Source organism: Pleurodeles waltl, chromosome 7 (assembly GCF_031143425.1).
Source record: "Pleurodeles waltl isolate 20211129_DDA chromosome 7, aPleWal1.hap1.20221129, whole genome shotgun sequence".
NCBI lineage: Eukaryota > Metazoa > Chordata > Amphibia > Caudata > Salamandridae > Pleurodeles > Pleurodeles waltl.
The window spans coordinates 1346432883-1346459243 of record NC_090446.1 but is presented as its reverse complement, the minus strand read 5'-3'; the positions used below and the strand labels follow the sequence as shown (position 1 = coordinate 1346459243).

The following is a 26361-nucleotide window of genomic DNA, read 5'->3' as shown; positions in this document are numbered from 1 at the left end:
CATAGTTATACTTTTTTAGCGCCGCATTTGCGTCATTTTGTGATGCAAAAGCGGCGCAAACTGACACAATACAATTGTATTTTGTCTTTTGTCAGTTTGCGCCGCTTTTGCGTCAAACAATGACGCAAATGCGGCGCTAAAAAAAGGATAAATATGAGCCTTAGTGTATTCCAGCTGGGTTCTTGCGCTTAAAATAGCAGGAAGGGTTTGAGAGCTCTGCCAGGGAACAGAGGGGCACGGGTCATTGATAACAGCAAAGGAATGCTTGGCACAAATAGGGTATCAGTGCAGCGGTGATATCAGAAGTGCCTCGAAGGCCCCCGCTCCTTACAAGGACAGGCTGTTGTCCCCGACCCCACTGACTCCAGAGGCAGCTCCCGCTCCCTTCACTTCTTCCTGCAGCACACCCAGAGGAGGCAGCCGCCAGCCGCAGGTACTGTGCTGACCCCTGTTTACTGATGCTTCTTAGTATAGCGCTGTGCACCGCGCGGGAGTTTCACAGCACTGTTTCAGTGGTGCAGAATAATATTACACCTTTGTAATGCGCGAACCAAGACTGGCTTGTCTTTACAGGACAGAATAATAGGTTTTATAATTAGCTAATCCACTGGCACTAATTTATCAGCCCTAGAAGGTTGAAAGTCCGAGCGGGCCCTGGCGGAATTAGATCCTGTGATCAGCGGGTTACAGACAGCTCTTCATCGGGTGAGTAACCAATCTAAGGTATATTGTCGATTGGCAGGTAGGGATGGTAGCAAGGGAGTTGTGTTAATAATCCCAGTTTTTGTTACCTTTACCTCCTTAAACAATAATCTGTGCCTGAAAGTGGGCCTGAGTACACATTGCTATTAGATGAACCTGCAGACCCTTTTCTAATCTCGACCTGTTCACACAAATCCAGGCTTGTGTGATCTTGTCTCAAACGTATCTCAGGCACCAGCCTGTTCTGTGAACAGCACTTCATGCTCCAGGTGATCATATGCAATAAGTCTGTTGTATGTAAAACGCTGCACTGTTCCATGCAGGCTGTTCAGCGCTGTAGCACATATACTTACTAAACAAGCATTGGCAAAGCCATTAGATAGGGCTTTGACTACGTGGCTTATGGCTTTGTCAATGCTTGTTTTGCATTAAGTTTTCAAAACGTTATTGTTGGGGAAGCTATCGTCCCTTGTCAGTCTAAATTGTCAAAAAACAATATCATGTTTGTGTTTCCAAAAGCCCACATTGCATTAGTAGTCAGCGGCTTAACGCAAAATGATGTGCCCCCCCCCCTTGCAGGATATGATGAGGGACCCTGTCTTATCCCATATCACACAGATATTCAACGGTCTTGGGTTTATTGAGGGCTCCCTGAATGGCTGCCCCTCCCCCTACCCTGCAGGTACCTGCTTGGTAAAGCAGAGTGGCTTTCCCGAGCGTTTAACTATTTCTTATACCACGTCATTGCATGCATTTTGTAAGACAAGCAAGGGCATGTCTTAGAGAGCGAGAAAGCCCTCCTCAAAAGCCAAGAAGCCCCGTGCCAGGGGGCTCGAGGGGGCATCTGTCACACCCCTGATAGTAGTCCATGCCCTGAAAGGAACTACTTTGTGTGTTACTGTGCCCCGTGTGAAAGGGTAGTTTGCTGTCCCTCTCTGTGAAGTTAGCCAATGGCCAATGTACTGGCCAGTGCAATAGAGAGCAGAAGAAAAATGTGAATGGCACAATACAGACCAATGGATGAAGCAGGCTGGCAGAAAGCCCCTGTCACTAAGGTCAAATCAAAAGGTCTTGTCTAATGCCAGACCTAAAACCCGGAAGTGAGGACACATAACTGGACCCTTCTACTCGTGGCTGTCCCGTAATGCTGACCTCCTAACAGGCTCCCGCGTCACAATACTCCAAGTAGCTCCTGCACTGCCCTTGAAGTACCTACATCTTGAACTTTCTCTTTATTAGAAGGGAAATGTTTGAGAAAATAAACTCCCCAGTGTCTCTCCAGGCTCTTTCTTGCGGTGGCCTCGGTGCAGCAAGGCTTGTCACCAGCAGCTGAACCGCTACATTTTTCACTATATTAAATAATATATGCGTGTGGAATAGGACTTGTCGTGAAAAAATATACGCGTGTGACATAGGACTTGTCGTGAAATAATATACGCGTGTGACATAGGACTTTTCGTGAAATAATATACGCGTGTGGCATAGGACTTGTCGTGAAACAATATACGCATGTGGCATGGGACTTGTCGTGAAATATACGCGTGTGGCATAGGACTTGTCGTGAAATATACGCGTGTGGCATAGGACTTGTCGTGAAATATAAGCGTGTGGCATAGGACTTGTCGTGAAATATACGCGTGTGACATAGGACTTGTCGTGAAATAATATACGTGTGTGGCATAGGACTTGTCGTGAAATAATATACGCGTGTGGCATGGGACTTGTCGTGAAATATACGCGTGTGGCATAGCACTTGTCGTGAAATATACGCATGTGACATAGGACTTGTCGTGAAATATACACGTGTGGCATAGGACTTGTCGTGAAATATACGCGTGTGGCATAGGACTTGTCGTTGAGTGTTCTGCTAGCTAAAAATATAGTGATATTAATATGAAACCTGATGTGAAAGAGAACATGCTTTATTGTTTATTAATAGTGACATAATAATGATATAGGTTAATCATACAATGTAGGTTATATATGTTATGACATATATGATCCGGTAATGTGAGATATGACATAATACTATGTTATTATATCCAGTGCTTGAAATGGAAAAATTAAAGTGCAGGTACTCTGTGCCAGAGTACCTGCTTCTTTCTGAGAAGTGCCGGTACTCTCCAATTAAAAGTATTACGGTTTTCTTGAGATGTGCCGGTACTCCCCCTCTTAAAATAAAAAAGTGCCGGTACTCAGTACCGGACAGTACCGGCCCATTTAAAGCACTGACTACGTTCCTTACACCATACGTGCCAACATGTTAGAAGAGGCAAGTGGCAGATTTTAAAAATAATCAGGAGAATGTATTTATGCCATTGACTTCTACTGAAGGAGAGGCAACTTCAGGCAGGATAACCAAAGTGAAGCCATTTTTGCTTCAAAAATCGAGTTTCGCTTCTGAATCGGGTCTTGGCACGGATGATTACAGATCCGCGCCTCACCAGGGCGAACTCTTTAGATTCTTAGTTTACTGATGGCTGTTGCAGAGGTGGGCCCTTCTCCTCCGGGGAAGTGGTGGGTAGGCAAGGGGTAGGTGTCATTACCTGACACATCAAAGTCTATCCTGGATGTGTGGATCTCTGCACAGCACCAATATGTACCTCCCTCCTTATATCTGGCACCTTCTGTACGCACAAAAGTAATAGAAACATCTTAAACTTAAACACTCATCGACGGATTTTGTTGTGGTCTGAGAGTCCTAGCTTCTGACTCTTAGCCAGTACATGAATGACTTACAGTAAATGGGAAATTCATTTTTTAAGCAAATGAGAAACTCAGTTTCTTACCTGCTTTTCTGATTAATACGGTCAACCGAGGATAAGTTGTCCCTGTGGATCCAGGTATTCCGGGGCTAGGCAAGGTCATGTAGACTGAAAGTAACCAGGCAGGCGATGTGTTCCACAGTTTTGGAGGGGGAAATGATGGCACATTCCAGGTAACAATGTGAAAGAAACAGTGGGCCGGCTTACATTGCCCAATCTGCTCGATTACAGTGGCCACATTCTGCACGAGTGTCCGACTTTGGGCTTATAGGTAAAGTCCGATAATTAGATTTTTTTTTCCTCCCAATAAATATAGGCGGGTCAAATCCGCTGAAATTTACTGGGAGATAAACGGCCGAGAAACAGCAGGGCATGTGGATGTGTGTGCGGTTAGTCATACCCAACCTGGTAATGGGTGTTGTTTACTGCACTCTGTTAAGAACGAGCCCCAGGGTGTTGTAACTTACTGGGTGCCATAAATAAAACCCAAATACCGAGGCCATCACAATCGAAGCCAAAGATTTGATTAGGAGGAGAATAATCTGACACATAGGGGGTCATTACAAACCTGGTGGTCTTTGTCCGACAGGGTAGTTTTGGCGGATTTCACCGGAGGTTTCCCGCCACTTTTGTCCCGGCGGGAGTAATCCTCCAGGGCAGCGCTGCTTCCGCTGCCCTGAAAAGGCTGGCGGAAAGGGGAGTCGAGGGGCCCCCTGCCACGGCCCGTGCAGCTTTTCACTGTCTGCTATGCAGACAGTGAAAAGCGCGATGGGTGCAACTGCACCCGTCGCACGGCCGCAACACCGCCGGCTCCATTTGGAGCTGGCTCCTGTGTTGTGGCCGAGATCCCCGCTGGGCCGGCGGGGATCTCATAATGGCCGTGGCGTGAGTGCGGCTGCATTTGCGGCCGCCCAGCGGTCAAACCTTGGCTGGCAGCTGAAGGTTGTAATGACCCCCAGAGTGTCCGGAATTTATCAGATGCCAGAATGATCACATATTCCTAGTTTTTGGGGAAGAACATTTAGGTTTTGGTGCTTAATGCGCTTAAATCCGCATGTGCAAATGAATATCGGTCTCTTCTTCCGATGCTAAATTCGGGCAGGATGTTTGCTGAGCACTGCACCGCTTGTAATTCACCTCCTTGCTCCAGGGATTGTAATGCACTGGGCCACTAGTAATCAGGCCCAAAGTGGCTCATCTAAGGAATATGTAACGGAAATCGGGCCACTGCACGAGTGCGTGATTGATTCAGTGTTATGTTGGAGGAACCCATTGGCGAGCTGGAGGAAAGCGAATGTAAGGTACGATTCTGTGCAGAAGATGGCGCTGTTTGCCTCAGCCACAAAAATGGATTTTGCGAAAAAGAGAGCGCAGAAGCTTCGACAAAGATGGATCGCTGTGTACGCAGAGCTTTAAATGGGCTGGTACAGTCCGGTACTGAGTACCAGTACTTTTTTATTTTGAGACGGAGAGTACTGGCATATCTCAAGAACAACTTGGGCCCATATTTATGCTTTTGTAGCTCCGACTTTGCGTCATTTATTGATGCAAAAGCGGCACAAACTTGGAAAATACAATTGTATTTTGTAAGTTTGCACTGATCTTGCGTCAAAAAGCGGCGCAAATGCGGCGCTAAAAAAGTGTAAATATAGGCCTAAATACTTTGAATTGGAGAGTACTGGCACTTCTTGGAAACAAGCAGGTACTCTTGCACAGAGTACCTGCACTTTATTTTTTCCATTTTAAGCACTCTGTGTACGGAATGTAGAGTGTCAAGGAATAACGCTTTCTCCAGGTCAGACATGCAAGGGGAGCTGAGGCTTACGATGGATGGGACACTTATGCAAAATGTATAAAACTATATCTACAGCTCAGAACGGATAGAAACCTGGTGATAACCAAGGAAGTTGAGGCAGTTGTGGACAGTGCAAGAGACAATTAAACCATATGTAAGCTGTCTCTGGGGTAGAAATGTGAAATGCGCAGGAAATCTTGGTGTTGTTACATATAACGCTTTAATGTACACTGCCCCTAGTTTGGCTGTTAAGTGATGGTAGTTTTTCACAAACACAAACAAGCATGGGCAAAGCCACTACATCTCACCTTTGAGACATTTTGACATTGCTAAAGAGAAAAAAAAGTGGCATATTTATGAGCCCTAGGGCCACCTTGCACCACATTTGCAGCATTTATTTAGACACAAATGTGGTGTTAAGGTGGCATTTCCTACGCGTCATATTTACAAAGTGGCGCACTTTGTAACCCATTGCGCCACATTATCCCTGCACCAGGCACAATGTATGTAAGTGGCGCGTTCTGGCACAGGGGGGTATACAAATGGCGCAAAGAAATCTATGAAATTCCTTTGCGTCATTTTTATCAGCATTTTTTAACACATGCTGAGTGCAGGCGTTAAAAAGAGGCTCCCATTGATTACAATGGGCCTCTGGGTGCTTTGCAGGATTAGCATCATAATTTGTGACGCTAGTCCTGCAAAGTGCCGTACCAGTGTCACAAGTGATGACGCTAGTCACCCTAACTACCACCATGGTGCGCCGTATTATAAATACAGCACACCATGGTGGCGATGGGGGGGGCACTAAGGGGTGCAAGAAAAGTGGAGCCGCATTAGGTGCATCACCACTTTTCATCAATATACCCCAAAAGGTGTTATGATGCAGCCCCTACAGATGTAATTTTGTAGGCGAGCACACGTGTCACCTTACATGCGTGTGCCTACAAAATGACGAGAGTGCTTTTTTCAGATCAGGAAAAAAAAGTGCAAAAGTGTTTTTTCTGAAAAGCGGATGGTGAAGCAACACCAAAGTCGTGGATGGGGGCAAAAGCATCATGGAGGGTGGGGTAAGCAACACAGAGGGGTGACGTTATTGTGGCGCTTTGCTCCACTAGCATCAAAAATTCTGGCGCTAGTGGAGCAAAGTACAAGGAGGCCCAATGATTCCAATGGGTGCGTCCTTTTATCGCCTGCTTTCAGCAGGTGTTAAAAAATTATGCCAAAAATGGCACAATTAAATCTTGTAGATTTCATTGTGCCATTTTTGCTGGCCTCCTTGCGCCGGAACGCCCCCTTTGCATACATTATGCATGGCGCATGCATAATGTGGTGCATAGGGTCTCAAAGTGGCGTAATGCCTGCATTACAGCACTTTGTAGATATGGCGCAGTGTTTTTGGCAATCTACCGCCACATTAGCATCAGAAAAATGACGCTAATGTGGCGTTAGATGATGCAAGGCCATCCTTAAATTTACACACACCTTGCTATCAACAATAATGTTTAATGTGGGATAAATAATCGAATTTGACCCTAGCACATGCATGCCATTTTCATGAAAAACACTATTCTGTCCTGAAATACTGTTTATTATAATATTTTTTGTCATTACAAGTTTGATCCCTAAATATCAGTGCCTCACACATGGGAAGATTCGACCTTACATGTATAACTATCATCTTCTCTTGAGAGGAATCCCTATCACATGCCGAATCTTTCCACCACCACTATGACATCAAGAGGAGGGACACTATCATATAATGTATGGCCATGTGAAGCCAAGTATTACCTTACCTATGCAGCAATGGTGAGTGGCATGTGCCATGGATATAAGCAGTATGAAAAGAATCACCAACACTGTAATTTCAGGGATGTCCACAACAGGCCCATAATTACTACCATTGACCAGGGCAAGTATTATGTCATTGGCAGGCACAGTCATACAATGGACACCATAATATTCTAAGACGTACCACCATTGTTCCATGGCCAGCGTTACAGACCCTTCAATACACCAAGGGGCATATTTATACTCCGTTTGCGCCGAATTTGCGTAGTTTTTTTCGACGCAAATTCGACGCAAAACTAACTCCATATTTATACTTTGGCGTTACATGCGTCTAGCGGCAAAGTTCATGGAGTTAGCGTCATTTTTTTGCGTGAACACCTTCCTTGCGTTAATGATATGCAAGGTAGGCGTTCCCGTCTTAAAAAATGACTCCGATGCATATGCGTCGTATTTATACTCCCGGGCAAAAATGACACCCGGGAGTGGGCGGGTCTAAAAAACCCGCATTAGCGCCGGATTTTAACGCCTGGGTCAGGGCATGCGTTAAGGGACCTGTGGGCTCAGAATGAGCCCAGAGGTGCCCTCCCCTGCCCCCAGGGACACCCCCTGCCACCCTTGCCCACCCCAGGAGGACACCCAAGGATGGAGGGACCCACCCCAGGGACATTAAGGTAAGTTCAGGTAAGTAATTTTTTTTAATTTTTTTGTGGCATAGGGGGGCCTGATTTGTGCCCCCCTACATGCCACTATGCCCAATGACCATGCCCAGGGGACATAAGTCCCCTGGGCATGGCCATTGGGCAAGGGGGCATGACTCCTGTCTTTGCTAAGACAGGAGTCATTTCAATGGGGGTTGGGCGTCGTAAAAAAATGGCGCAAATCGGGTTGAGGCGATTTTTTTGCCTCAGCCTGACTTGCACCATTTTTGGACGCCCATACTCCATTTTCCCCCTACGCCGGCGCTGCCTGGTGTACGTCGTTTTTTTTCACGCACACCAGGCAGCGCCGGCGGCTAACGCCGGCTAACGTAATTGAATAAATATGGCGCCCGCATGGCGCTTCAGAATGGCGTTAGCCGGCGCTAATTTTTTTGACGCAAAACTGCGTTAGCGCAGTTTTGCGTCAAAAAGTATAAATATGGCCCCAAGATTTTTCCATCACTATGCCAGTGGCAGCATTCTTCCCATGGTGAGTACCACTGTGGTACATTCCCTAAATAGCCACGATATGCCAGCAATCACCAGCATAATCCCATGGGCAGCATTAGATTAGCGATGAGCACCAAAGCGTGATGCATGTTGAGAATATGACACAAATTACCAGTATTGTGCCACGGCTGTACACCATCATGCCATGGATGCCCAAAATATGCCAAGATTTTCCACCATTATGTCAGGGGGTGCACTTCATCAAGTTCGAGATTATCCAAGACTAACTGGCACCTGGCTTGAGAGGCTAAGGGTCACTGATAAAAGATACTGTCATGTGAAGGGGACAGGCGCAGGCAGTTTATCTAACACAGGCACAAACCCCTACACGTCTCTATCTCTCTCTCTCACACACACACAGCCCTATTTATGGGCTAGTTGCATAGCTCTTGCACCACGCAACGTAGTGCAAGAGCGACGCAAACCATAAATGAAATTTATGAAGCCATGCAAGGCCACCTTCCGTGGCTCTGATTGGCTTCATAAATCTCAAGTAATGTAATGCAGCGCAAATCGCTGCATTACTTTACTCTGCACCAGGGAGGCGTTTTCATGGGTGTTCCCAGGCAACATCTATGGATTTTGAAGCATTCCCAGATTTACAAGAACCTATAAACCTGGGAATGTGCCAGAAAGATATGCCTCCCCAGGGGAGGAGGCATAACGAGAAGAAATATGTTTATTTCTCCTCGTTTTTTCCACAGTACCCATACAAAGAGAAAAAAGCCTCTCAGTATTGGTGCCCCTTCCAGCATAAAAACAATCCTGCATGCAAAGTAGGAACCCTTGCACTGTGGTGCCAGCATACCTGCGTTAGCGATAGGCTCCCAAAACGTTGTCAGCGCAGCGGGAAAGGACAGGAATGACCGTATTGGATACATACAACAAGTTCCTGCACTTTCCCTGTGATGTACAGCCTGCGCCAAAAAGCCCATAAATATGTGCCACAGTGTCAACATGGATGGTGGCACTGTTATATAGTGTAGCGTGAAGAGTGAGACGATGAGAAATTCTGACTTCCTCAAAGATTCTTCTCCCAATAAAGAGCTTTGACGAAGGTGGCCGAAGTAAGCATTTCTAATAATCGCTTCGAAATATCACACTTTGAGAATCAGGTATCTATTTAGTCCTTCTTTTCTTATGCTTTTTTCTTAGCACTGGGTTGTCTCACGTGGCTTCTGAGCACTTTATATGCTGTAAACTAAGGGACATATTTATACTTGTTTTGCACCAAAAAATGTTTTAATGCAAATTTGGTGCAAAACTAACTCCCTATTTATACTAGGCAGGTCTATTGCCAAAGTTATGGCGTTAAAGTCATTTTTTGGTGCAAAACCCCCTTCTCCCATACCGCCACCCCCGCCCCCACCCGGCTAATGTTTTTTTCTTTAATGCTTGCCTACCCTTGCGTCGGATTGCACCATTCCATAAATATAGTGCCTGGATGGCACTCAAGAATGGTGCAAGCCGGTGCGTTAGTGCAGTTTTGCACCAAAATGTCTAAATATGCCCCTTACAGTCTAACTTTAGGGTCTGGTACACTGTACCTGGAAACATGAATATGTTAGCCACTGAGCTGGCCTGGAAAAGAACACTTTGAAAACTTAAGTATGTTTAGGAAAATCCAATGCCCTTTCACTTCAGATACTTCCCTTCCTCACCATGAGCGCATACATGTTCATACTAAGCAGCCTGATAGGCCAGTCCACAGGCAATCTCAGATTTTAGTGGTTTGAGAACAAGCATGTATGTATATGATGCGTACTACACATCATGTGCAACCATACTAACACTGCAGAGAATAACAATCAAGTTTAGAAAATAAGATTTATGATTTCTTCTGGATTGACAGTACATGAAGTGGACTGGTCTAAGACTATTGGTGACACCAATTACAGATCATGTGGACTGGCCTATGTCTAGAAGTGATGCCACGACTATGGAATTTCCCACCACAGTCCAGTCGAACTGTAAAATTTCATTTGGAATGGGCTGTCAAACTCATGAGTCTGAGTGCACATGAGGTGGGCAAGAATTGGACTAGATGTGACCCCCTTACATATCGCTTGCAAGCATGCCCTTGAGTATAGCTGTTTATTACAGACCAAGGCTTGGACCTTAGACTGGACTGGAGAATCGGACTCCATAGTATAAGCTGAGAATGAGTTTTCACATGATGTAGACTGGCCTGGGTCTCGATGTAACAACCCTCCAACATCATATGCATGAATGGCGTTGAAGTGTCAGACAAACATCTGATCATGCATGCAGTTGATGTGGAAGGGGACCACTAAATCCACACATGTCCACACATCATGCTGTTGCTGGCAGTCCATCATTCAATGACTGAACTGTGATCGCAGCATGAGAGTGCAATCGAGACAAATGTTACTTGCAGCTCCACAGTTTACTATTGCCTCCTCTACCTTGTCATCCACAGAGGCTACAACTACTATTAGGATTGACAAAGTCACAAAACTGCTTGCATCCCGAGGAAACTTCCCGTAGTAAAGTGTCATCCTTGCTCTCAAGCCACATATTAGATTGGGAAGGCTCTGAGGATGAGGGACCTTTTGGAGATGCACACAGTTCCTCACAACTTCATGTTAAATATCAGGATGACGACGAATACACTCTGCATGGCAAACAATATGAACATTATGATTATTCCCGACCCAGACATGAGGTTGTAGAGATGCCAAACTCCCTAGTCCAAGATTTGCAGGCCATGCTGCAAGACTACAGAAGAAGGTTCCCAGATTCTAACCATGATCAGGAGCAACCGCCGCAACCTCAACCCGTCGCACCAACCACACCAAAGAACATTCCTCCTCCGCTAACACCTAGGCTTACACCAGCCTCAACCATTGTTGCACCTCCTAGGGATGATGATACGTCCTCGGAAGAAGAGAGAGAAGAGGGAGAGATCATTGCACCACAACCCCCTGATGACGAGTGGGGTGATTATTTAGCCCCTACTCCATCTCCTCCACTTCCCCACCCGTCAGACTCCCCCCCTGAGGACATCGGAGGTTTCCACAACTTAATGGACAGAGCTGCAACACGTTTTCATCCCTCAACTTCTGTTACTCAACCAGACTGCTTTCTTCATGATTGTAAGGAGCAGGCCAGAAGATCAGTGAGAGCCACCCCATCACTGACTACATCTGGAGCGAGGGGCTTCAAATTATGAAGAATCCAGCTACAGTTCCTCCAGTTCCACCTGGTCTGGATAAAAAGTATAAGGCCATGGAAGATTCTTCTGCTTGTTTGATTGGCCATCCCAAGCCTGATTTGTTTGTCTCCCAGGCTGCTCAAAGGAGCTCCAAGAACCCTTCCATTCCGATATCTGCTCCGCCAGATAAGGAAGGCAGGAGTCTAGACAATGTGGGCACGAGGTTCTCCCTTATGTTTGCCATCACCGCCTGTGCAGTCAACACCCTAACAATCCTAGCATAATATGACTACCAGATGTGGTCAGATGTTAGCAGCTTGATCAACCTCATCCCAGAGGACAAAAGATCTGAGATGAAAAAGATAATGCAGGAGGGCGAGCGTACTTCTTCAGAGATCATCAATTGCGCTTTAGATATCGCCTCCACAGATTTCCGCCAGTTAGCTGGAGCAGCGGTTTTCTGGCACCAAAGATAGTTGAAGGCCATATCCTTTCGGCCAGAGGTCCCATCTAAAATCTTGGACATGGCCTACGATGGTGAAACCTTATTTTGCAAGCACATAGACCACGCTTTATTGGCTATTAAAATGGACACTGCCAGGTCTCTTGGCATTTGCAATCCAAGAAGTTGCCCTTTCGAGGGGCCAGAGGGAGAGGTTTCCCTTTTTACAGAATTGGCTACCAGCAGCCCCAACAATTTTCATCCCAATCCCACTACAGGCCCTCCTACTGTCAGGCCTATCGCCAGCTCCCTGCGGCAGCCTACAGCAAGCAAGGTGCATGACAGAAACAACCCCCCAAGGTCATGACACAAGCTGTAAACAATAACCTGGACCAGGTACCAGCTACACCTTCTCCTTCCACTCATTCTACCCAGGTAGGCGGGAACATCTCAAACTATCTCCACCAATGGAAGGAGATAACATTGGACAAATGGGTGTTGGATTTAGTAAACTACGGACATACATTTGAGTTTATGCAACCATCCTCCGAGAGGAATACACCCACCCCATCTTCACTTACCGAGGAAGGAAAGCATTGCTAATGCTTTCCAATTGCGCGATAGAGAAGGTTACCCCTCATCAACAAGGAATAGGGTTTTACTCCTAGTTCTTCGTGGTGAGAAAGAAAACAGGGTGATGGAAACCCATCTTGGACCTCAGAAAATTGAAAAAATTCTGTGCAAACAGTCTTTCAGTATGATTACTCTTTCAGACATCCTTCACCTTCTGAACAGTGGAGACCACATGACATCATTGGATTTCAGGATGCCTACTTCCACATCCCCATTCATTCCAAGCATCTCAAATACCTCTGCTTTACTTTAGCCGGTACCCATTACCAGTTCAGAGTTCTTCCTTTCGGACTGAAGTCAGCCCTTCGAAGTTTCACAAAATGTCTCACTCCAGTGGCAGTTGCACTTCACAAACAAGGTTATCAAGTGTTTCTCTACTTAGATGATTGGCCGCTGAAAGCTTCTTCACTGCAACAAGCATCTCATGCCACCAAGGCTTGTTTCTCACTAGTTCGCAGACTGAGTCTCACTCTACACTACCAAAAATCATCCACCATGCCAACCCAAAATATGGCCTTTCTGGGTGCCAATCTCGACACAATCGAAAAGCTTCCCTGTCGGAAGACAGACAACAAAAACTATCCAGTCTCGCCCTCAAAATCCCCAAAAGAAAGTCCATTTCTGTAAGACTCTTCAAGTCACTCCTGGGGATGATCTCCTCTGCACTAAACCGGGTCCCTCTAGCGTGACTACGGATGAGACAACTACAAGAGGAGCTGCAGAAGCAATGGATCCAATCTCTGGCTCTTTCGAGGACTTGATCAGTGCTATCCCAAGAATGGTGGAAGCACTGAAGTGGTAGCCCTGCATAGATCATACCTGCAAGAGTCTGACGTTCTTGGCTTCAGTTCCAGACTTTGTCATCACAAACTACGCTTTCCTGGAGGGCTAGGGCAGTCATTTGCAGGACCTGCAGATCCAAGAAAAATGGTCCAAACATCAGAAACTGATGCACATCAATCTCCTAGAATTGAAAGCAATATTCGTCATGCTACAAGCTTTTCTACCACGAATAACAGGTTGCTCCATGCTGGTCCTTACAGACAACACAACCAGCATGTATTACATCAATAAACAAAGAGGAACTCGATCTCTATCACTTTCTCAAGAAGCGCAAGCTCTTTGGAATTGTTGCCAGGAGTGGGAACTGGTTCAACTAGAAGTGGACAAAATCTTCTCACGCTGGGGCAAACCAGTGTTAGATCTCTTTGTGACAGACAGGAATGCCAAAATGCCACTTCTACACCAGTCAATACCCACTCCCAGGGTCATGGTGGAATGCCCTTTCAATGTGATGGTCCCAGATCTATGCATACGCTTTTCCTCCCTTTCCATCACTTCCCAGGATTCTCAGGAAGATGAAAATGGAGTACTGTCCACTCATCTCGATAGCCCCCAAATGGCCAAGACAACACTGGTTTATGGAGATGACTCTCCTGTCCGTGACCAATCCCATTTGCCTTCCAAAGAAACTAACTCTTTTAACAAGGAACCAGGGCTAAGTTTTACACCCGGAGCCAGCCTCTCGCCAGTTGCATGCATGGCTCCTGAGTTCTATGAATTGCGAAGCCTAACCATCAATCAAGAATAGAGAGATATCCTACCCAGAGCACTGTCTGAAAGTACGAATAAAACCTACAGGCTGAAGTGGAAAAGATTCTGTTCTTGGGACCATCAAAATAACTTACACCCATTTGAAGCTTCTCTCAAACAGATCATACCATATCTGCTTTCACTGGCCAAGTCAGGCCAGGTTCAGGCATCGATTAAAGTTCACCTTGTTGCAATCTCAAAGTACAGGCGTTCTGCACAGGCTATATAGCTCTACTCTACAAGACTCATAAAACAATTTATGAAAGGGCTATTCAGAACATTTCCTCCGGTGGAAGCACCTCCTCTGTAATGGCATCTCAATGTAGTTCTGTCACAATTAATGAAATCCCCCTTCTAAACAATTCATAAAGCTAAACTGAAGTTTCTCACTTGGAAGGTCGCTATTCTACTTGCCCTTAATTCCACCAGAAGAGTGAGTGAGATACAGGCCTTCACAATCCCAGAGCCTTTCCTACGTTTCACAGACTAATTTGTCCTTCTTAAATCTGAGGTTCATTCCAAAGGTTCCTTATCAGTTTCACCTCAGTGAACCGATCATGCTATGAGCTTTCTTTCCCAATCCTACTACACCGGCTGAAAGGACGCTCCACACTTTAGACACAGTGTATTAGGTTTTATCTCCACTGTACTCTACAGATTCGGAAAATGGATCAACTGCTAGTCCCTTACAGTCAAGGGTGTCACGGGCCTGCAGTTAGGAAAGCCACAATAGCACGGTGGATCTCAGCAACAATTCAGTTTTGCCACACGAAGGCTGGCAAACTTCTGACAAACAAACCTAAGGCACATTCCACAAGAGCATTATCCACCTCAACTGCTCTTTTTGCAGGCATCCCATTTGAGAAGATATGCAGAGCTGCCACATGGAAGAGCACCCACTTATTCACTATTGCCTTGAGTCATCACAGTGCTGTGACTCTGCTGTATTACGCCACTCTTATGTCATGTCTCTATCAAACTATCCTCCATTCTCACTCTGACTCATCCCAAATCCCTTCGACCACTTTCATCTCCTAAATACCTCTGCCTAAGCTCTTCCCTCCACCTCCACATCTAACTCACCAAACCTCACTCTACCTCTGTGACCTCCCACACAACCCTACTAAATTCTCCTGCATTCATCTCACCCTGCTACTATGCTCTCCCTAACCCTTCCACAGACTCGTCCCCCTCTGTCCCCCTTTTATTCATCTCAAGCCTTTGGATTGAGTAAATGAAGGATATACTCCCAATTAACACTTCTGGATTTCTTTCCTCCTCCACCCCTCCATTACTCCAATCAATCTAACTAACAAACTCTCATATCCGCAACTCAAATTAACTCATAATAATACTAAAACTGTACTCCTTATTAAATTATACTAATCCATCACTAATTCTTGTTGGATACCGGAGTAGCGTGCTACTCATCGAAAAGCGCTTTGACGCCTCGTCAGGGGTAGTAAGCGCTATATAAATACGATTACAATACAATACAATACAATATATTTCAATAAGGTGAGCCTCTCTAAATAGAGGTATTTATTTATATTAACTCTAATGCTTTTGACTCAGCTGTGTATTGCCGCTTTCTTGTTCTATTGACATTTATTATATAAAATGTACATACAACTGCTTGAAATTAGTAATGTACGTCTAGATACATATTGTTGGATATACTGCATTGGCTATTATAAATATGCTTCACTCTACCCACCAGCCTCTAAGAGCACTTCATTTGCTTTCAATACTGCTTGCTATTCTGATTCAAGCATATGAATCTATGAAAGATCCAAAACTTGATGAGAAGATGAGTTACTTACCTGTAACTGTGGTTATCCATTATTGGTATCTTTCATAGATTCATATGCGAGCCACCCTCCCCTGAGAGGCTCTCCTTATGATTACGGGCGTTATTCCCACTTGTGCTCGAAAATCTGAGGGAATCAGCCTCTCTTGAGAGTGTTCTGAAGGGTACAAGCACCTGGTTGGTCATAGTTCAAGTTTGGTCCTTTTTCAAAAAGAACACAGATAAGTTATTAAACTGATGGCCTACTGCTATAAAAGCCTAATGTAGTTCTTGCAAACTGCTTTATTATGGTACTGTGGGACTCCCACTTTGATGACGGGGAATGATTCAAGCATGTGAATCTATGAAAGATACCAATACTGGATAATCGCAGCAACAGGTAAGCAACTTTTCTTTTTTCCCCAGTCTTTGATGCTCCTAATTTTGCTAGAAAGTGTTTGTTTGGGTAGAAACAATTTGTTATTAATAAAGTCAACCCTTACCACTGTCTTACATTCTGAATCCTGAGTTTATGCTTTCCCATTCTGACCAGCCTTAAAAAATGCCTACCAGAATGGATGCGTGTGAATCTTACTCCTTGAAATCCCCTTTGTGAACATTTTCTATACACTGATTTGCATACGTCTGATTGATTGTCTCCCTGTGTGTGATGTAAAGTGCTACAACACCCTACGCTGGTTAGAGAGGCGCTATAAAACAAATAAAATACATGTGAGAGAGGGGCTATGGAGAGATGAGAGACACTGTTAGAGGGTGATGGTGAGGGAATCATTGAAGAGCTCTAATAAAGATTGCCGTATCCTGGTGCTTTGTAAGGTCATATGCTTTAAAAACTAATAGAATTGAATATATAATGAAAAAATGTATTGTGGAGTGCACTGTTTTTGCCATTGTTCCCAAATTTTCTTGAGGGAAGAAGCCCCGAAGCCCCATTGTATCAGTCAGGATTGCTCCCTATGCGCCCTATGGGGGCTGCATGGACGTCATTTAGGAGTCACCAGGGGATGCGAATGCGACTACTTGCTTGCCCTTTGTGACCCCTGGCTTCAGAGGTGGCAGAATCAGTGCCAGGAACTCAGTGATAGCTCATCCTTATGAACATCGGTTGGGACTCACTCTCTTTGTTTCTGTCAATTTTTATTACACTGATAGTGCATATTATTCACTATCAGTGTAATAAGGAAGGGACAATTAGCTTGAATATGCCCTTCCATGGAGGCTGAGGAAAGTAAAAATGCTTTTATATGTATGGTGTACATATCCGTGCGGTGTGAGTATGTTTAAGTGAGAGAGTGTGTTTTTAAGTATGAATTTGTGTGCATGTGTGAGTATGTGTCTCTGAGTGAAAGTGGAGGTCGATGTGATGTCACCTCTGCTACCCCTGGCATTTTTGTGAATTAACATCCATGGGGGGGCTGATCTGACAAAGTTTGCCAGGGCTGCTTTTGGTTCCAAATCTGTGCCTGCTGGGACAGCAGCAGGGATGAGGAGGGTTAGAGGGAGGGACACATGGATCAAGAGGGTGACATGGGCTAGGATTGGGGTACAAACTAGGAAGATGACAGGACTAAGGTGAGTGACAGGGACTGGGAGTATGATAGTGACTGGGTGTGGAGCAGGACTGGGATTGTGTGGGCACAAGGAAGGGGGGAGATGAACAAGATGTTGAGGCTGGACAAGATGTTGAAGATGGCAGATTTAGGGATGTGATTGTGACATAATTTGGGAGTGTGACAGGGTTTGGGATGGTTAAAAGGGACTCATAAAGTGACCGATTGGAACAGCAAACTCTACTGTCACTCTTCCTGGCTCCACACTAGATTCCTAAAGTTACTAAATGTCACATCATCTTTGGGAAGAGAAAGCCGGGGCCCCCAGCAATGGCACAAACCACTTCCAATGTCATAAGGCGCCCACCCCACATCTCCATCCACATCATTCAATACCCTCCCACCCCGCACTATTCCCCACATCCCAGCCACTACCCACTTACATTTCTGCTGCCTTCCTCAATCATTGCAGCCCGATCCCCTGTGGCCCCTGCAACTACACATTACACACAGCTGCCCATATCTTCTTCACTAACCACCTGTTTCCACACACCCCATCCCACAGCACAGTACCTTCCTACCAGGTACCACCGGCCACACACCACACACTGCCACCTGCCCCACACCTCATTCACTACTCCTGTCTGCCACACCTACCACTACCCACCTGTTCCCACCCCATTGTCCCACCCATTACTGTACATGTGACTGCCACGTCTCCCCCCATTTTCCCATGTCAGTCAAAAAGTACCTGCACTCAGCCCTGTCTCTAACCACTGACCTACCTGCCACCTCACACACACCCCTCAGTTTCATCAGTTCTCGCCTAACTTCTACCCTCAACTTGGTCTCTACCTTCTTCGAACCTGCTCATGTCCCTGCCACCACCTTAGACACTATCCACCTTTCCCCACACCTCTGACCCAACAGTCACCACCTGCCTGACACCCCAAACCCATCAGCAACAACACACCTGCCCCGCCTCACTCTACAGTGTACTCCAGCAAAACCAAATTGAAAGAATCAACCCCAGACGTGCCAGCATCAGACAGATTTTAATCTCTTCTCCCTAACTGCCCCACTCTCACACCTGCACACTGAAGCCCTCGGTTGTCCACTCTTTAGCCCCCACACCTGTCAGCCCCCCTGATCCCTGAGGTCCTCAGATCTCTGGATAGCCATGGTTGCCTCTGCAGGCTGCTGTGTGCATATAATATCTTGAATTAATGTTTATTTACTATAGCCTAAGGCTCTCTCTTAGCAGCAACCTGCCCAAGAGTCACTGCGCGTGCTGCAGTCTAGCCTTCTCCCTGACTCTGCCAGCCCACCCCAACCAACCCCACCCGAAAATTATCAGCTTGCCCAAGTCCTGACATACAGACTGAATTGCAATGCATCAGAATAAAATACATCGATTTGATTTTGTTTGAATTATCACCTGCACACTGGCCCTGGTTAGGGGTGGACTAGAAAATCCTGGTATGCCGGCAGAGATGAACTGGTCCACTAGGAGACCGAAGGGCTCCCTCGTTGGTCAGTGCAGAGTCAAAGTTGACGTAAGTTTTTATGTAGCGTTATTTCTCAAATGTTCAGTGACCTCAGTGTAACAGTGACAGGCAGCAGGCCCGCTCAATGAGGGCAGAAGCAGCAGAGCGGACCAAGCTCTCTCATCTGCCCTCAGTGAGCGGGCACTCGTCGACTGCCCGCCTTCCCATCCTCCCGCCTGCTGTGCTCCGGAAATGACGCACAGATTAGGTCCTCGCGACCCTACTGCCAGTAATCCGAAAGGCTGAATACACTGGTGATCAGTCTGGTGTAGCTTGAATATGGCAGTACCCTTTAAAAGCCAACAAGCCTGAGGACGAATCGGTCAAAATCCAGGCTCACTTTCTCTATTCCTGTTTCATAAATTTCCTTGTGATTATATTTTTTGGCCATCTCTGCATCCAGGGGTGGCTCCTCCGCAGTGGCAGAAGATCATCACTCCTGTTTTATTTTTCATCTGCTGGCTCAGCCAGCAGTACAGGGAGGGGCGGGGCTGGGCCACAGGAGGTGGGAGGAAAGGAGAGTGCATCTAAGTGTGCAGGTGTATTTGGCCTGCCATCTCAAGCTGGCCAAACCCACATGCGCACTTAGGTTTCTCCAGCCCGGCTGTGTTTAACAGACAGGCTGGAGAAACTGCACAGACCCCAGGGCTGAGTGTGAGCGGCAGTCACTGCCACTCAGACCAATCCTGATGCTGCTTTCATGCAAGGTTTGCATTAAAGCAGCACCAGAATTGCTGGGGAGCCCGTGCTGGTGCCCCTGTGAATGCTGGGACACCACAAGAGCAGCGAGGTGGAGGGAAGCGGGAACGGCGAAAAGGGTAAAAACATTTTTGAAAAATAATCTTTCTTTTTGCTTTCCAGAGGCATTAACATTATTTCTCGCCCAGGACCTCGTGTCCGGGCGTCTTGTGCCCGCATGTATGTGCTTCCCTAAGTGGCATTCTCACTGCAACCCCGCCCCCTTACTCTCGCGGAGGTGCCCTGGACTCCGTGAGACTCTGCACACTTGTCTCTGTCGCAGTGTCGGCCCCTCTCTGCCCACCAGGAACAGGTGTCCATGCTTATTCCAGGGCGCGGATCTCCCCTCTCTCAGTATGACGTCACTGGGCTCTCAGTGCTCTTGTCCAATGGGGCACAGTAATGCCAGCGTGGTGTAGGTGCGGGCCTTCCTTATCTGCTTCCTCCAGGGCAGGGGCGCTGCAGGCCCTGGATGTCAGCTGTTGAGATAAAGGTTTGTATATTTAGAGGCAGGAGTGAATCAGTAAACACTTTGGCCCTCATTCTGACCCTGGCGGTTCCCTACCGCCAGGGCCAACGGGGGCGGGAGCACCGCCGACAGGCCGGCAGTGCTCCCTTGGTCATTCTGACCGCGGCGCTTTGGCCGCGGTCAGAACGGGAAAACCGGCGGTCTCCCGCCGGTTTTCCACTGACCCTTAGAATCCTCCAAGGCGGCGCAGCTCGCTGCGCCGCCGAGGGGATTCTGACCCCCCCTACCGCCATCCTGTTCATGGCGGGAAAGCCGCCATGAACAGGATGGCGGTAGGGGGGGTCGCGGGGCCCCTGCCGTGCCCATGCCCATGGCATGGGCACGGCAGGGGCCCCCTAACAGGGCCCAACTAGGCTTTTCAGTGTCTGCGATGCAGACACTGAAAAGCGCGACGGGTGCTGCTGCACCCGTCGCACGCCTTCCACTCCGCCGGCTCGATTCCGAGCCGGCTTCCTTGTGGAAGGCGCTTTCCCCGCTGGGCCGGCGGGCGATCTGAATCAGATCGCCCGCCGGCCCAGCGGGAAAGTCAGAATACCCCTCGCGGTCAATTGACCGCGGGGCGGTATTCAGGCGGATTCCGACGGGCGGGCGGCAACCGCCGCCCGCCTAGGTCGGAATGACCACCTTTATCTTCAAACCCCCTGGTACAGTTCTAAAAATGGGAAATAATCACCAAGTGGGAGGGAGGGACCGCGTGTGAGGAAGGGAGGAAGGAGAGAGAGCGTGAGAGGGAGGGCTGTGGAGGGTGATGGTAAAATTACAGGCAGGAGGAGGTGGGGTGAGAGAGGGGGTGAAAAGGGCACTGATACGGTGAAGGGAGGGAGGATATGAGATGAGCAGTATGTGGGCAAACTGAGGCAGGATATAGAGTTTGGGGTGAAGAGGAAGTAAAGGAGACTGTGCGAGGGAGCGTCAGAGTGACGTTTTGGGGGAGACAAGATGAGGTGCGACAGTGAGGCAGTGCTTAATTTGTGCTTGTTCTTTCCGGTGCTGAGCACCCGCACTTATTTTTGAGGGCCGGCGCTTAGTCTTCTGCCTCAAGCATTTGCTGCGAGCAAAAGACACGTTTGGAAAAGACGAAGGAAGAGAAAAAAGAAAAAGCATCACAATGAGAGAAAGCAGACAGCTGCAGGTGTAAGCTGAAGGGGCAGTGAGTGGCTGTAAATGGATTGAAGAGGTCCAAGATGGCTTCAGGATTACTGCTGCCTCGGTATTCCGTGTTCCCACATTTAACTGCAGCAGCCCCGTGTTTAAGAGGAGGGCTTTGGGCACCTGCACCTTTTTATTTACAAATTAAGCACTCCAGTGAGGGCACAACCGAGTGAGAGGAATGGAATAGGTGAGAGGCGTGAGTTGGAGTGTGTAAGACACTGAGCTGGAGGAGGAGACAGGAAGGCATAAGTAGTCTCGGAGGGGACTTTGAGGCGAAATTGAGGGCTTCAGGCAGAGATGAGAGGAGGTAAGATAAGTATTGCCAAAAGCAGATGATTTAGTTGTTTTTCAAGTGAAAATGCTTCTTGTTCCAGTGGGAAGTATTTGGTCGTGTGGGTGAGAGGAAGAACGCATAAAAGGTTGCCTGCGTGGATTAGTGCGTGGTGGGTGAATATTTGAATGCATGGTCAATTGGTGGGTGAGTGCATAGATGGATGGTTGAATGTGTGCATGCGGTGATCAATTTCTGACTGTGAGCGTGGCTAGATAAATGAATGAATAAGTGAGTGTGTGGCTCACACGTCGCAGACAAGTTATACCAATCCCGAAGGCCTCGGCAGAAGTGTTCATGTAATTAAAATGCCAAGAAACGCCGATATAATGCCAATGCAAGCATTATGCCTATGCTGGGTACCATCTTTACCAAGAAAATGCCATAAATGCCCGCAGTCTATTAAAATTACCACCAATATTTCAAGAATAGCTATCATAATTTCGGCACCACATTATGCCAGAAGTGGGTGCCATCATGGCTGGGGGCCTCCACAGTCAACAAAGAACTATCACCACTATGCCAGGACCTACTTTATACTACAGACATCCACACTGCACAAATAATAGGTAGCCCATACGTCACTTATGTGCCACAATCAACTATACAGGTAAGCAAAGAATGGTGTGTGAAAAACATCATAACAATACAATCACACTCGTATACCTTGGCAGCATTATTTTTTCCCAAAAAGGTTAAAAACTCATGGCACATTTTTCTGCAAGAAACTCCCATCGGAAAACCCAACGTAACACGACAATACACCAAAACAAAACAACAACACAGCAACAGAAGAGCATATCACAATATCCGCCCCAACACTGCTCTAGTTTGGGAAAGAGTTGAAAGTCACCTCTTTAAAGAACACTGCATCACAATGCATTCACCATCCGCGACCCAGCTTCCTCTCCTATTACTCATTAACTTTATACGTGTCTCTGACCATTTTCAATGCTCTGCTTCCTTTTGGGTAAGTGTACACAACAGAAATATCACATACATACATGCACATATAAAAACAAACATATCATCACACCACAGCAACACACCGAAATACAACCACAACACATTAACAAAAAAACACTCCAAAGGCAGTTTGCCACAACACAAACACACAGCACAATTGTATTGTGCTGCTCCATTGCGGTTGCCTTATCTTGTATTAGTATATTTTTCTTATGGGTGTGTGCTGTTGTTGTGTTGCTATTGTTGGTGGGTGTAGAAAGTGTCCCTTTATGTATGGTCACCCCCCACATTTTGCCTCCATTGCTGATGTGTATGACTCTGTTAGTGCACTGGAGGCCTGCTAACTAGGCCCTAGTGCCTGTGCTCTCTCCCTAAATTGTTATGTCAACTTGGTAATTTCCTGATTGGCAAAACTTTATCCCCTTATAAGGCCCTAGCTGATGCTACCTATAGTACCCCGGGCATAGGTGGTAAAGGGGTCCCCAGGGCTGCAACACAAGTTTATGCCACCCTGGGTGACCCTCCCAAAATATAAGTGGCAGGCCTGCCGTTGCAGACTGTCAGAGTGGTGCAAACTGCTCGAGTTTGACTGTGCCCTCACCAAAAGTGGCACAGTCCCGTGCACTGCCTTACATACATGTCAGGCATCCCTAAGGAAGGCCTCTGCAGCCCACGAGGCAGGGTGCATTATATCTAGGGTGCAGACATATAAGCACAAGCTTCTATGTCTCTATAGCGTCCTTTCCATTAAGGTACACTGTAAGTGCAGGTCGGTTCATAGGACAACATGAGACATAAGCCCCGGTTAACCAGGGCTGCTAGCTCCATTATGGTACCACCTAGATATGTTTAATTTGGTGTCAAACAATGTGCCTTCTCTCTCCCAACATGAATTTTGTGTCAAGAAACAGCTGGCATGCAGCCAGATGGGACACTTGAGGTTGGCCACGTGTTTGCCACGCTCCTTTGTGCTCTGGCAGAGCAGCCTGCACTTTTTCGCTTGCTTGCTGCCACCAAGACAGGTTTCTGACTGCCTGCCAGGCAGCCTGGGCACTCCCAGAAATCAGAAACAAAAGGCTGAGGCAGGAAGGAGGTCACATCTCGATCCTCCCAACCATGCTAGTGAATAAGGCCATCAGGGCAGTGAGCTTCAAAGGCTTCACCACCCCTGATAGCCATCAGCACTTTCTTCCAATGAGGAATCAGCTCTCCTCCTGCCCCCCAGCACATTTGCTTGTGGACAGGTGGGAAATTAGGTGTGCAGGGCTGTGTTTACCCCCAGCAGACTGACCACACCTCTAGGGTGACCAGCTGGTCTGTGTACTAAATTGTAATTTCTGCTATCTTAGGAGTGGCAGAATAGAGGGTTATGGGTAGCTAAAGGTGACCTGTCCCACCGGATGTGGTCACCTCAGGGGTGGATTAGCTGTAGGAGCTATCTGTCCATTGGCCACAAGGCTCAACACCCCTAACTCCTCTAAATCCAGGATTTAAGTGACACCCCTGATATCAAAACTACAGATCTGATTGACCAACTTCAAAGAAGGACCAAGAGGACTGCATCACCGACAACAGGATTCTGCTCACTGCTCCAAAGCAAAAGAGGGAAACTCAGTCCCTGAGGCAACAGACTGGGAACTGCATGATCAGCCTTTGTCTTTGGCTGAAACTCATCACTCCTGGCCAGAAGGACACATGGTGAAGCCAGAAGTGCACTTCGTCTCCCTTAAACTAGTGACACTAGTCCCCTGCAAACTGAAGGTAAAACACCTGCAGATTCTGAATCTTCACCGGCCATCAAGTCCGTCGTGGCATCATAGAAAACCAGGTGTTCTAGTGTCTTCTGGGAGTCTAAGCCCAGCTTTTCTCCAAGTTTCGGGCTGCTACACTGGTCCCTCTGACCCGTGAAAATTCTGAAAGGAATCCTGCACCTTTAAAGCTGCCAAGGCTCGTTGGTTGCCAGTCTGGTAACTAACCCCTACACTCGAAGCTGCAGGTGAAGGGCATAGCATGCATCCTGCAGCTGACATCTGCAACCAAGCGCCTGCTGAGATTTTGTATACCTCATTCACCGGCGTTGTGTAAGCAGAAAAATCAGCACCAGCACGAGTCCAGTTCTCACCACGGATATCCAAGACAACTCTGCACCCGAACCCCACAGACCAGGGTGAAGTGAACTGACTGCTGTGGCCTAGTCCCAGACCCACACAACCTTGGCCCTGCAAGGGTTCCCTGCAGCACGACCCCCACTTGGTTGATTTCCACCAGTGGCTCCCTGCCATTGACTTCAATGAGTGTCCCGTTCAGCACCTCAGACAGCCGGGACAACTCTGCACCTGGATGCCACAGGCCAGGTAAAACTGCTCTGACTGTCGTGATCTGTCTGTGACTGCACTACATTAACTCTGACCCCCTCCAAGGGTTCCCTGTAACCTGCCTTTAAAGTGAATTTTTGCAACATTTGATCATTAATATTTTGCCACTGACTGCAATGCAACATTTAAATGCCATTTCTGCAGTGATTTTCTATTGCTTCTAAAATCAATATCTCCGGTTCTACTCTACATATACTGTTAGTTTTGGTGTCTAAATTTAAACAAACATAAGCTCTATTTTTATAAATTGGTGTTGGATTTCTTTCTAGTCATATCAATTACTTATCATCCATGTTGGTGCTGTGAAATGCTTAACATATGTTCCTCTAAGTAAAGCTTGACTGCTTTTTGCCACACTACCAGGACTGAGCTAAGGATTGTGAATCCAAGGACCATCTCTAGGCTATTGTGAGAGTAATACATGGTGAGGACTAACCCCCACAGCACACAATAGTCCACTTTCCTACAGTGGGTTATTGTTTTTGCATTATTTTTTAGTAATGTGGTGTTGTGTTGAGGTACAGTGTTATTGTACTGTTTTGCAATGTTGTATTGTTGCATTTTGCTGTTGTGATTTCTTTTTTTGTGTTTTATGTTATTGTTTTGTTCTTTTTCAATTGTTATGCATTTTTTGTGTTGTTATTGTTGTGTTGTTACTGCGTTGCATTTTGTAGGCATTGTAATTGTGCATTGTTGTAGGTTGTTTGCTGTTCTTGTGTTATGTCAGTGTGTTTCACACAATCCACCCAGGACTGATGGGACAGCATCTGGCTGTCTCTAAGTTTTTGCCTATACTTTTCTGGGGTGAGGCCATACTTCCTGACAAGAGTGTAGTTCAAAAGGGGGAGGGGGGGCAAAGGGGATACCTCATCCTGTCCCCTTTCTCTAGGTCTAGTAGGGTGTCCCTCCCTTTACTAGGGATGTGCCTCCAGGGAATGGGTCCCCATTCCTCCTCAGGGACCATATTAATTTCCAGAGCAAACTCATAGTCTTCAAACTACTTGTCAATGTCTTCTCCCACGGCAAAAATAGGCACCTGATTCCTTGGAATGTGGACCATCTTGTCCTCATAGGACACTGCAGCTATGCTGCCACTTATTTAGCTCTGATGTCCAGCTCTCTTAGACTTAGTTCATAGGCCATTCTCCTCTGCTCCATGGCTATTGTCCTTTCCTCCAAGGCTCTTTCAACTTCAGCCTTCCTCGCCTCTGCTTCCAATTTGAGCTTGGCCATATGCAACTTAAACTCCCTCTCCACCTTCC

The 26361-nt window shown here is 46.8% G+C and overlaps 1 protein-coding gene across 2 annotated transcripts in view; it reads left to right on the top strand.

The window, feature by feature from the left end:
- Nucleotides 1-312: 312 nt before the first annotated feature.
- TNNI3 (troponin I3, cardiac type) overlaps nucleotides 313-26361 on the top strand; it is a 71128-nt gene continuing 45079 nt past the window's right edge. Inside the window, exon 1 of one of the 2 annotated variants that reach the window (XM_069200748.1) lies at nucleotides 313-433. The gene's annotated coding sequence lies outside the window, so the exon portion shown is untranslated. Of the gene's footprint in view, nucleotides 434-622; nucleotides 706-26361 lie in introns of those variants that run through there. The other variant, XM_069200749.1, reaches the window with a different exon arrangement.